Source organism: Salvelinus fontinalis, unplaced genomic scaffold (genome assembly GCF_029448725.1).
Source record: "Salvelinus fontinalis isolate EN_2023a unplaced genomic scaffold, ASM2944872v1 scaffold_0463, whole genome shotgun sequence".
Taxonomy (NCBI): domain Eukaryota; kingdom Metazoa; phylum Chordata; class Actinopteri; order Salmoniformes; family Salmonidae; genus Salvelinus; species Salvelinus fontinalis.
Window position 1 is genome coordinate 52,848 of NW_026600672.1, and position 11,991 is coordinate 64,838.

The window sequence follows — 11,991 nt, forward strand, 5'->3', positions numbered from 1 at the left end:
TTTGAGAGCAGTGGGCACATAGCCTGTCTTCTCTCTGCCTGTGGCCACCTCTCTCAATAGCAAGGTTAGACTCACTGAGTCTGTCAATGGTCAATTTTTTTCTCCGTTTTCTATCAGTCACAGTGGTCAGATAGTTTCCCATCATTTATGTATGTTTGGTTGTAATTAGTTTGGGCCAGACTGTCTGAGTGCTGTCCTGAGGCTTTGTTGGGTTAGTAGTGGTTTGTGAACTAAGCTTCAGGACCAGCTGGATGAAGGGATTTTTATCAATGTTCTCTTGGCATTTCAGTGCTGGTCTCTTGTTTTTATGTGGTTATAGACATTGAAGTCTTGTTTCAGGATATTAATTAGCGATGGATATTAATTAGTGATGAATTTTTTATTAATGATGGATATTAATTAGTGATGGTATTAATTAGTGATGGATATTAATTAGTGATGGATATTAATTAGTGATGGATATTAATTAGCGATGGATATTAATTAGCGATGGATATTAATTAGTGATGGATATTAATTAGTGATGGATATTAATACTTAGTGATGGATATTAATTAGTGATGGATATTAATTGGTGATGGATATTAATTAGTGATGGAAATTGGTCTAATTCTGTCCTAAATGCATTATTTGGGCCTTTTTCTCTGTACTCTAAGAATGTTTATGTAGAATTTCTTCATGCAGTATTTAAAATGCAGTATTTAAAATCTTGATTGGTTAGTGGACCCCACAGTTTACCTCCATTTGGGGCAATTGGTTCAATTGTAGATTTGAATATTTTGTGTGAGGTTCTAATTGGTATGTCAATTTGAAATTGTCTTTCGATAGCTCAAACGGTGCTCACGGTGGCAGACAGTCTGTTTAGGGCCAAATAGCATTTAAATTCAATATCACATTTTGTGGTTGTGTTGTTCTAGATACTGTGTAGGTTTATTATATTTCCTAGTCAGTACATATTTAATAATTGTGTAGTTCTAGATACTGTGTAGGTTTATTATATTTCCTAGTCAGTACATATTTAATAATTGTGTAGTTCTAGATACTGTGTGGGTTTATTATATTTCCTAGTCAGTACATATTTAATAATTGTGTAGTTCTAGATACTGTGTAGGTTTATTATATTTCCTAGTCAGTACATATTTAATAATTGTGTAGTTCTAGATACTGTGTAGGTTTATTATATTTCCTAGTCAGTACATATTTAATAATTGTGTAGTTCTAGATACTGTGTGGGTTTATTATATTTCCTAGTCAGTAAATATTTAATAATTGTGTACATTTACATTTACATTTAAGTCATTTAGCAGACGCTCTTATCCAGAGCGACTTACAAATTGGTGCATTCACCTTATGACATCCAGTGGAACAGGCACTTTACAATAGTGCATCTAGATCTTTTAAGGGGGGGGGGGGGGCAGAAGGATTGCTTTATCCTATCCTAGGTATTCCTTGAAGAGGTGGGGTTTCAGGTGTCTCCGGAAGGTGGTGATTGACTCCGCTGTCCTGGCGTCGTGAGGGAGTTTGTTCCACCATTGGGGTGCCAGAGCAGCGAACAGTTTTGACTGGGCTGAGCGGGAACTGTACTTCCTCAGTGGTAGGGAGGCGAGCAGGCCAGAGGTGGATGAACGCAGTGCCCTTGTTTGGGTGTAGGGCCTGATCAGAGACTGAAGGTACTGAGGTGCCGTTCCCCTCACAGCTCCGTAGGCAAGCACCATGGTCTTGTAGCGGATGCGAGCTTCAACTGGAAGCCAGTGGAGAGAGCGGAGGAGCGGGGTGACGTGAGAGAACTTGGGAAGGTTGAACACTAGACGGGCTGCGGCGTTCTGGATGAGTTGTAGGGGTTTAATGGCACAGGCAGGGAGCCCAGCCAACAGCGAGTTGCAGTAATCCAGACGGGAGATGACAAGTGCCTGGATTAGGACCTGCGCCGCTTCCTGTGTGAGGCAGGGTCGTACTCTGCGGATGTTGTAGAGCATGAACCTACAGGAACGGGCCACCGCCTTGATGTTGGTGGAGAACGACAGGGTGTTGTCCAGGATCACGCCAAGGTTCTTAGCGCTCTGGGAGGAGGACACAATGGAGTTGTCAACCGTGATGGCGAGATCATGGAACGGACAGTCCTTCCCCGGGAGGAAGAGCAGCTCCGTCTTGCCGAGGTTCAGCTTGAGGTGGTGATCCGTCATCCACACTGATATGTCTGCCAGACATGCAGAGATGCGATTCGCCACCTGGTCATCAGAAGGGGGAAAGGAGAAGATTAATTGTGTGTCGTCTGCATAGCAATGATAGGAGAGACCATGTGAGGTTATGACAGAGCCAAGTGACTTGGTGTATAGCGAGAATAGGAGAGGGCCTAGAACAGAGCCCTGGGGGACACCAGTGGTGAGAGCGCGTGGTGAGGAGACAGATTCTCGCCACGCCACCTGGTAGGAGCGACCTGTCAGGTAGGACGCAATCCAAGCGTGGGCCGCGCCGGAGATGCCCAACTCGGAGAGGGTGGAGAGGAGGATCTGATGGTTCACAGTATCGAAGGCAGCCGATAGGTCTAGAAGGATGAGAGCAGAGGAGAGAGAGTTAGCTTTAGCAGTGCGGAGCGCCTCCGTGATACAGAGAAGAGCAGTCTCAGTTGAGTGACTAGTCTTGAAACCTGACTGATTTGGATCAAGAAGGTCATTCTGAGAGAGATAGCAGGAGAGCTGGCCAAGGACGGCACGTTCAAGAGTTTTGGAGAGAAAAGAAAGAAGGGATACTGGTCTGTAGTTGTTGACATCGGAGGGATCGAGTGTAGGTTTTTTCAGAAGGGGTGCAACTCTCGCTCTCTTGAAGACGGAAGGGACGTAGCCAGCGGTCAAGGATGAGTTGATGAGCGAGGTGAGGTAAGGTAGAAGGTCTCCGGAAATGGTCTGGAGAAGAGAGGAGGGGATAGGGTCAAGCGGGCAGGTTGTTGGGCGGCCGGCCGTCACAGGACGCGAGATTTCATCTGGAGAGAGAGGGGAGAAAGAGGTCAAAGCACAGGGTTGGGCAGTGTGAGCAGAACCAGCGGTGTCGTTTGACTTAGCAAACGAGGATCGGATGTCGTCGACCTTCTTTTCAAAATGGTTGACGAAGTCGTCTGCAGAGAGGGAGGAGGGGGGGGGGGGAGGGGGAGGAGGATTCAGGAGGGAGGAGAAGGTGGCAAAGAGCTTCCTAGGGTTAGAGGCAGATGCTTGGAATTTAGAGTGGTAGAAAGTGGCTTTAGCAGCAGAGACAGAAGAGGAAAATGTAGAGAGGAGGGAGTGAAAGGATGCCAGGTCCGCAGGGAGGCGAGTTTTCCTCCATTTCCGCTCGGCTGCCCGGAGCCCTGTTCTGTGAGCTCGCAATGAGTCGTCGAGCCACGGAGCGGGAGGGGAGGACCGAGCCGGCCTGGAGGATAGGGGACATAGAGAGTCAAAGGATGCAGAAAGGGAGGAGAGGAGGGTTGAGGAGGCAGAATCAGGAGATAGGTTGGAGAAGGTTTGGGCAGAGGGAAGAGATGATAGGATGGAAGAGGAGAGAGTAGCGGGGGAGAGAGAGCGAAGGTTGGGACGGCGCGATACCATCCGAGTAGGGGCAGTGTGGGAAGTGTTGGATGAGAGCGAGAGGGAAAAGGATACAAGGTAGTGGTCGGAGACTTGGAGGGGAGTTGCAATGAGGTTAGTGGAAGAACAGCATCTAGTAAAGATGAGGTCAAGCGTATTGCCTGCCTTGTGAGTAGGGGGGGAAGGTGAGAGGGTGAGGTCAAAAGAGGAGAGGAGTGGAAAGAAGGAGGCAGAGAGGAATGAGTCAAAGGTAGACATGGGGAGGTTAAAGTCACCCAGAACTGTGAGAGGTGAGCCGTCCTCAGGAAAGGAGCTTATCAAGGCATCAAGCTCATTGATGAACTCTCCAAGGGAACCTGGAGGGCGATAAATGATAAGGATGTTAAGCTTGAAAGGGCTGGTAACTGTGACAGCATGGAATTCAAAGGAGGCGATAGACAGATGGGTAAGGGGAGAAAGAGAGAATGACCACTTGGGAGAGATGAGGATCCCGGTGCCACCACCCCGCTGACCAGAAGGTCTCGGGGTGTGCGAGAACACGTGGGCAGACGAAGAGAGAGCAGTAGGAGTAGCAGTGTTATCTGTGGTGAGCCATGTTTCCGTCAGTGCCAAGAAGTCGAGGGACTGGAGGGACGCATAGGCTGAGATGAGCTCTGCCTTGTTGGCCGCAGATCGGCAGTTCCAGAGGCTACCGGAGACCTGGAACTCCACGTGGGTCGTGCGGGCTGGGACCACCAGGTTAGGGTGGGCGCGGCCACGCGGTGTGAAGCGTTTGTATGGTCTGTGCAGAGAGGAGAGAACAGGGATAGACAGACACATAGTTGACAGGCTACAGAAGAGGCTACGCTAATGCAAAGGAGATTAGAATGACAAGTGGGCTACACGTCTCGAATGTTCAGAAGTAGTTCTAGATACTGTGTGGGTTTATTATATTGTCACCTACAGCATTGAATGAAAGAGAAACCAGCAGGCATTTGGCCTCCCTTGATGAATGTTTTATTAGTTAATAGCCAATCAGCGTTGAACTAAACTGAGTGAGCTCAGCTGTGAATGCTCCTGGCGCACCCAAAAAAGTGTAAAGGGAAGCCAGTTTGGATTTGGCATCAGACCAATCACATCACAAGCCAAACATCATAATTTACAGAAAAAATCTTGAATGCATCTCATTGTGTTGTTGTCTAGCTAGCTAAAAAAGTCCCTTTCCTATATTAACCATGGATGGAGGGAGTCGGACTTGTTGTTTTAATTCTCTGTACTGGACAATGATTATAACAGAGATTCTGATCCAACCATAAATTCAACCTGCAGTGGAGCAGGTTGAGAGCTTCAAGTTCCTTGGTGTCCACATCACCAACAAACTAACATGGTCCAAGCACACCAAGACAGTTGTGAAAAGGGCACGACAAAACCTATTCCCCCTCAGGAGACTGAAAAGATTTGGCATGGGTCCTCAGATCCTCAAAAGGTTTTACAGCTGCACCACCGAGAGCATCCTGACGGGTTGCATCCCTGCCTGGGAAGGCAACTGCTCGGCCTCCGACCGTAAGGCACTACAGAGGGTAGTGCGAACGGCCCAATACATCACTGGGGCCAAGCTTCCTGCCATCCACGTTTCTCTATACCAGGCAGTGTCAGAAGAAGGCCCTAAAAAATGTCAAAGACCCCAGCCACCATCGTCATAGATTATTCTCTCTGCTACCGCACGGCAAGCGGTACCGGAGAGCCAAGTCTAGGTCCTTCTAAACAGCTTCTACCCCCAAGCCATAAGACTCCTGAACATCTAGTCAAAAGGCTACCAAGACTATTTGCAGGATGTTCAACATGTAGCTAGATGTATTAGGCTAATGTAAACTAGGTGACCTGAGAGGATGGAAGTTCAACATGTACTGTAGCTAGATGTAGTAGGCTAATGTTAACTAGCTGGCCTGAGAGGATGGAAGTTCAACATGTAGCTAGATGTAGCAGGCTAATGTTAACTAGCTGACCTGAGAGGATGGAAGTTCAACATGTACTGTAGCTAGATGTAGCAGGCTAATGTTAACTAGCTGGCCTGAGAGGATGGAAGTTCAACATGTAGCTAGATGTAGCAGGCTAATGTTAACTAGCTGACCTGAGAGGATGGAAGTTCAACATGTACTGTAGCTAGATGTAGCAGGCTAATGTTAACTAGCTGGCCTGAGAGGATGAAAGTTCAACATGTACTGTAGCTAGATGTAGTAGGCTAATGTTAACTAGCTGGCCTGAGAGGATGGAAGTTCAACATGTACTGTAGCTAGATGTAATAGGCTAATGTTAACTAGCTGGCCTGAGAGGATGGAAGTTCAACATGTACTGTAGCTAGATGTAATAGGCTAATGTTAACTAGCTGGCCTGAGAGGATGGAAGTTCAACATGTACTGTAGCTAGATGTAGCAGGCTAATGTTAACTAGCTGGCCTGAGAGGATGGAAGTTCAACATGTACTGTAGCTAGATGTAGTAGGCTAATGTTAACTAGCTGGCCTGAGAGGATGGAAGTTCAACATGTACTGTAGCTAGATGTAATAGGCTAATGTTAACTAGCTGGCCTGAGAGGATGGAAGTTCAACATGTACTGTAGCTAGATGTAGCAGGCTAATGTTAACTAGCTGGCCTGAGAGGATGAAAGTTCAACATGTACTGTAGCTAGATGTAGCAGGCTAATGTTAACTAGCTGGCCTGGCGCATCGTTGCCCATGACAGGAAGTTATGCTAGCCAGCAAGCATTTTAGCCAGGTACCTTAGGAGAAAAATAACTAAAATGGTGACCTGTATGACAGAGTCATAGATGTGTAGGATACATGAAAGAGGAGGATGGCATTGGTGTTTCTCTACAGGTAGGGTGAGTCAACATGTGTTTTCTACTTACACACACACACACACATACATACATACACACACACACACACACACACATATGTACACACACACATACATATATACACACACATACGTACACACACACACACACACACATACGCACACACACACACACATACGTACACACACACACACACACACACAAACAAATCAGTTCCATGGACAGCCACATCATATTTAGCTTACATTGATTGGACTAAATAGTTTTGGTATCTTTTAGTTGTCACTGTATTAGACTAAGCAGAGGTGATTTGATGATGTTCCAGGTCATCTACAAGACCCTGCTAGGTAAAGTCCCCCCTTATCTCAGCTCGCTGGTCACCATAGCAGCACCTACCTGTAGCACGCGCTCCAGCAGGTATATCTCTCTAGTCACCCCCAAAACCAATTCTTCCTTTGGACGCCTCTCCTTCCAGTTCTCTGCTGCCAATGACTGGAACGAACTACAAAAATCTCTGAAACTGGAAACACCTATCTCCCTCACTAGCTTTAAGCACCAGCTGTCAGAGCAGCTCATAGATTACTGCACCTGTACATAACCCATCTACAATTTAGCCCAAACGACTACCTCTTTACCTACTGTATTTATTTATTAATTTATTTTGCTCCTTAGCACCCCATTATTTCTGTCTCTACTTTGCACTTTCTTCCAATGCAAACCAACCATTCCAGTGTTTATTTAGTTTTTATTTTACTTGCTCTGTTGTACTCACTTCGCCTCCATGGCCTTTTTATATTTTATTTATTTATACATATATCTGTTTGCCTTCACCTCCCTTATCTCACCTCACTTGCTCACATTGTATATAGACTTATTTTTTTTTCACTGTATTACTGACTATATGTTTGTTTTTACTCCATGTGTAACTATGTGTTGTTGTATGTGTCGAACTGCTTTGCTTTATCTTGGCCAGGTCGCAATTGTAAATGAGAACGTGTTCTCAATTTGCCTACCTGGTTAAATAAAGGTTAAATAAATAAAAATAAAATAAAAAATGTTGAAATGTTGAAGTGTAAATGGTGCTGGAATAGTGGAGGCAGCTCCTGTTGTCTTTGTGACTTGCTGTAACTCTGTGGTTCTAAATCAATAGTTGTTTAGTAGTCAGAAGATGTCAGAAACATGACCTTGCTTGACCATGCTGTAGGTCATGTAACTGTTTGTTACAGGTAATATGTTTTGTGGACTTTACAGGACAGATGTTGCTCTCTGGTTTTGTGATGAAACAAAAATATGGTTGAATTTATTCTGCCACTGTGTCTACTTATAATCTCGGCTTTAGGCTGATATATCACAGTGTCAAGGCATATAAACTACCAGGTTACAGAGCAAACAACACAATTATCACTACACATAGGTTGAAAAATTGCTTTTTACCCAGAACCCACTGCTTCTGCCAGGGCCACCTGGACACCAGATCTCCACCAGTCTAGTACACAACTCAACTCTCTCCCTGACCCTCACTAGTCTAGTATATAACTCAACTCTCTCCCTGACCCACACCAGTCTAGTACATAACTCAACTCTCTCCCTGACCCACACCAGTCTAGTACATAACTCAACTCTCTCCCTGACCCACACCAGTCTAGTACATAACTCAACTCTCTCCCTGACCCACACCAGTCTAGTACATAACTCAACTCTCTCCCTGACCCCCACCAGTCTAGTACATAACTCAACTCTCTCCCTGACCCACACCAGTCTAGTACATAACTCAACTCTCTCCCTGACCCCCACCAGTCTAGTATATAACTCAACTCTCTCCCTGACCCCCACCAGTCTAGTACATAACTCAACTCTCTCCCTGACCTCCACCAGTCTAGTACATAACTCAACTCTCTCCCAGACCCCCACCAGACTAGTACATAACTCAACTCTCTCCCTGACCCCCACCAGACTAGTACATAACTCAACTCTCTCCCAGACCCCCACCAGTCTAGTACATAACTCAACTCTCTCCCAGACCCCCACCAGACTAGTACATAACTCAACTCTCTCCCTGACCCACACCAGTCTAGTACATAACTCAGATCTCTCCCAGACCCCCACCAGACTAGTACATAACTCAACTCTCTCCCTGACCCACACCAGTCTAGTACATAACTCAACTCTCTCCCTGACCTCCACCAGTCTAGTACATAACTCAACTCTCTCCCTGACCCTCACTAGTCTAGTATATAACTCAACTCTCCCACCTTTTTTTAATTTATTTTTTAGCTTTTATCCAAAGAGAAAGAATTGGAAACACCTACACAAATATTAACACAGAAACATCACAATTAATCTCATATGACCTAGTAGTACTGTAGAGCTCTATAACATCCACACAATATACACTACATTACATCCTCCATATAATTCATCTCATATGACCTAGTAGTACTGTAGAGCTCTTTAACATCCACACAATATACACCACATTACATCCTCCATATAATTCATCTCATATGACCTAGTAGTACTGAAGAGCTCTTTAACAACCACACAATATACACTACATTACATCCTCCATATAATTCATCTCATATGACCTAGTAGTACTGTAGAGCTCTTTAACATCCACACAATATAGCTGGGTCTCCCTGTCCTGTCCCTATGTGTCCACTGCCCTGCAGAGCCCCAACCCAACACATCCCACTCAGCTTTAGGGTCTTAGTGAAACATTCATTATTGGTTTCAGGTATATTAGGTCAAGGCCAGAGTGACAACCCACAGGACAGCAGACCCCCAGGACAGGACTGAACAACCCAGCAGCTATTGAATACATGAAGTGGGCATCTTTTCAATACAGACTCTGTGTGTGGTACTCTTTTCAATATAAGACATCCAGACCCTATTCAAGATGTCCAGTAGACCTTTCTAAAAGGTGAACTCCAGCAGTAGAGAGTTAGAGTTGATAGTATAGCAGACGCTATGTGAAACGTTGCTGCCCTGTGAGCAGTTTCCTGTGGGGGTTTTCTAATGTCAGTGTTTCCTGTAGGTTGGTGGGTTTAACCACTGATCTTATCTGCTTAAAAGTGTGTCACATCATATAAGTAAGGAAGTAAAGAGATAGAAGTCATATAGCCTAGCAGTATTTTCCACTCTTTGTAACAGTATAACTTTAAGCCGTCCCCTCGCCCCGACACGGGCGCGAACCAGGGACCCTCTGCACACATCAACAACGGTTGCCCACGAAGCACGGTCGATACCCATCACTCCACAAAAGCCGCGGCCCTTGCAGAGCAAGGGGCAACCCTACTTAATGTCTCAGAGCAAGTGACGTAACTGATCGAAATGCTACTAGCGCGCACCCGCTAACTAGCTAGCCATTTCACATCCGTTACATCTTCAGTCCTCTCTTCATGACAGTAGTCTTGTTTCACTCAGTGGAGCCCCAGTTAGAGACAGATATGATACCTGCAGTGGTACTGATGACCCTGTTGTGGAGCACAGGTAGGAGGCTGTTACGTTGATATACACTTGTGACAGTTACTGAGATATGTTTTGATATTGTAAGATATATTACCATTTGCAGGGCTAGTAAAATAACATACAACTGGAAGCAGACAGTAAAAATGTGTCTCAAAGCAGGACAATGATGTGATCACCTGTAAATGTACTTTACTGTAGCCTAACTGTCCATCTGGGGACAGGCACTAATGTCAGTTAAGTTGTGATGGTGTCATGCATCTGACTGTTGTATATTCAGTGTGTCAATGATTGATTGTATCTGTCTCTATGTAAATGAATGAAAGTATATTTAATATTTAATATTGGTCTAATGTTAGAGCAGGAGAAGGGGGGAGTGTCGATGCCAGAGGTCTGTGACCTGAGTCAAGCGCAACAGGCCTGATGCTACATGGCAGGAAGAGAGAGAGAACGAGAGAGAGGAGGGGAGGGGACAGAGCATAGCCGAGGGAAGTAGGGGGTGGGGAGGGCAGAGGAGAGAGATAGGAGGGGAGGGGACAGAGCATAGCCGAGGGGAGTAGGGGGTGGGGAGGGCAGAGGAGAGAGAGATGAGGGGACAGAGCATAGCTGAGGGAAGTAGGGGGTGGGGAGGGCAGAGGAGAGAGAGAGGAGGGGAGGGGACAGAGCATAGCCGAGGGAAGTAGGCGTTATGAGGGTGCTGCGGCGCCCAGAGAAAAATACATGAATGTAATTACCTGCTGTACGCCACCCCCCTAGTTGTCCAGTACTGTATCAGTGGTTTGATAGAGCTTCTGTAGCGAGCCCAACATTAACTTCTTACCTATAGGTCTACATCATCATCCTCTGTCTGCATCCTAATCCCTACCTGTAGTCTACCTACCTCTGGTATAATGCATTTCCACCTCTCACTCCATCAGTGTTGCTCTGTCTGCATCCTAATCCCTACCTGTAGTCTACCTACCTCTGGTATAATGCATTTCCACCTCTCACTCCATCAGTGTTGCTCTGTCTGCATCCTAATCCCTACCTGTAGTCTACCTACCTCTGGTATAATGCATTTCTACCTCTCACTCCATCAGTGTTACTCTGTCTGCATCCTAATCCCTACCTGTAGTCTACCTACCTCTGGTATAATGCATTTCCACCTCTCACTCCATCAGTGTTGCTCTGTCTGCATCCTAATCCCTACCTGTAGTCTACCTACCTCTGGTATAATGCATTTCCACCTCTCACTCCATCAGTGTTGCTCTGTCTGCATCCTAATCCCTACCTGTAGTCTACCTACCTCTGGTATAATGCATTTCCACCTCTCACTCCATCAGTGTTGCTTGTCCATCTTCCTGAATTAAAAGATGAACAGATCAATATTGCTGCATAACGTCATTAAATATTGCTAAGTTATTTATCTATAGTGTGGATGTAGGGCTGTTTTTAGTATATAATGAGCACCCAGATGCTGCGTAGGCAACACAATAATATCAGACAGACAAACTGGCCCTGCTGCCTCCGTGTTGACTACTATGTTGCAATATGAATATTCTCAGAGTTGTCTTGTTGATACTAAATGTTTCAGTTTCTCCGAGCCGCCTCGTTCATTTATACAATGTTTCAATATTATCAGAGCCACCTTGTTGATGCTTCAGTATTCACAGAATGTTTCCTTTCCCTGGTGAATAATGCAGACAGGCAAATACAAAATGAGCTGGGTGCACACATCATAAGGAACATCTCTGAATGCAGAGCAACACTTTTGTTGGGAAGCACATGAGACAATGACACTGTCATAGTACACAATACGAACCGCTCCACAAGGGTCACTTCATATACATTATAGCAGGGGGTCGACAACGTTTTTCAATTTACAAATGATCCTCCCATTTCTAAACATCTGCGTGCCTGTATAACGCCCCACCCAGCGGACTGTCGACCAATCACGTTCACGTTGTCATGCTGCGTCACGCGGTTGCTAAACCAATCATCACGTAATATCTTCTCAAAGTCAGTGTACTTTATGTCGAGAAACTGCCTATTTTCATCAAAAGTACGTACTGTCACGATCCCAAAGCTATACGATACTACAGATAGCAAGTTAATTATCTCACATCTCCGAAAATATCAGTAATGTTGTA